Source organism: Arachis ipaensis, chromosome B06 (assembly GCF_000816755.2).
Source record: "Arachis ipaensis cultivar K30076 chromosome B06, Araip1.1, whole genome shotgun sequence".
In the NCBI taxonomy this organism is placed as follows: Eukaryota; Viridiplantae; Streptophyta; class Magnoliopsida; order Fabales; family Fabaceae; genus Arachis; species Arachis ipaensis.
In genome coordinates, this window is record NC_029790.2 from 127,244,083 (window position 1) to 127,245,937 (window position 1,855).

A 1,855-nucleotide genomic window follows, 5' to 3' on the forward strand; every position below is an offset into this window, starting at 1 on the left:
TATATATAATAGAATTCAATAATATTGTCTAATTTATATAGTAGATCCCACCTAATCAAATAGGACGGTTGTTGTTTGTTAATTTCATACGAACATTCATAAATTTATCTTCAATAATAACTCACGGATTTGAGTTACCATTTGGAAAAATAGGGCCAATACGCGTTGTCCATGCCAAGATTGTCTTCTAGATTATTGGGAATAGTCAAAAACTGAAATAAGACATTATTAAGTTTTTCTATTCTTGTAAATATGATAAATATTTACTTTCTTTTAATTTCTATAATTATTGTACCTTCCTTCTACCTATTTTCCGAAGTATCAGGTTTTGATCTCTATAAAACCTTTTATGGCAAAATCCAAACAAATAATTATTGGGACATAAACAAAATGTTTGGACTAAAACTAGAAAAGAAAAAACTTTAGGATCAAACCAAAATTCAGTGTACTTGGGAAAAAAAAAAATCAACTAAACATAGAAGTTGTTAACTTATTACTATGAGTTTTAAGACCAGCACCAAAAATCTTGACCCTACTAGCCAAGAAGCTTCCATATAATTTTGTTATCCACCAACTATAGCAACAGTGATGGTGATAGTGATAGTGAAGCAGCTAGGGACTCCCCTTTGTCCTCTCTTAAGAAGTATAGTAGTTTTCCATGGGTCATTCCTTCATCTTCCGTGTAGTAAATTAATATAAAAACTATAAGTAAATTATGTGCTTATTACACCTTTTGTTTGATATGTGGCATGCTGATTTTGTTTGACCATGTCCAATTGTCCATGTCACAAAATATTTTGATGACATGTCATCATGTTATTATTTTATATCTGATTAAATTAATCTTCAAATTTTAATGTATAAATTATTTTAATTTTTAAAATTAAAAATAAAATAATATTTTAAATTTTAAGGAACAAAACAAATAATTTTATTAATCTCAAGAATCAAAATATTATTAAAAAAATCTTTTGATTTTTGTTGTTATATATGTTCTGATCATCATCTCTTCCTATTTGTAGGTAAGAGTGTTCATGGGTCGGATCAAATTAAGTTTAAGTAGATCCATCTTTGGCCTTAAAAGAACAACATATCTATTTTGACTCGACCTAAAATGACTCGAAAAAAGTCAGGTTAAATCGGGTCGATCTGATGAAACATTATTTTATATAAATTTATAAATTTTATATATTAAAATAATAAAAATTTATTTTAAAAAAATAAATTTAACAAATATTATATCATATTTATATTAAAATAAATTATTTTAAAATAAAAATAATACTGTATAACATAAAAAATATTAATTGAATTATAAAAATATAATATAATATTATTAATTACATTCTAAAATATATATTTTTATTATTAGAAAAATTGGATTGACTAAGAAAAATAATTTCAGACCGAATCAAATGACCCAAAGTAAAATTTGAATTCAATCTAAAAATAACACCGAATAAAAAATCAAAATTTAAATTCAACCAAATCAAATGACCCAAAGTAAAATTTGAATTCAATCTAAAAATAACACCGGATAAAAAATCAAAATTTAAATTCAACAAAATATGTCTCGAATTTAAACCGAATTTCGGACCGACGTAATGAGTCTTGAACACTCCCATTTGTGGGTAAAAAGATGGTGCTAACTGTAGTATAGAAGTGGTGGCAATAGAACGAGAAACATTAGTTATTAGGGTTGAATTTGAATTTAAGTTTAGAAATGAGATTGAATTGAGTTCAATTAAAATTAAAGTTAGAGGTTGTAATTCGGAATGAATTTGGGTTTATAATTATAGAGGAATAAAATTATAAAAAATAAATTGGTTAACTATTGATCGTAAAAAAATTAATG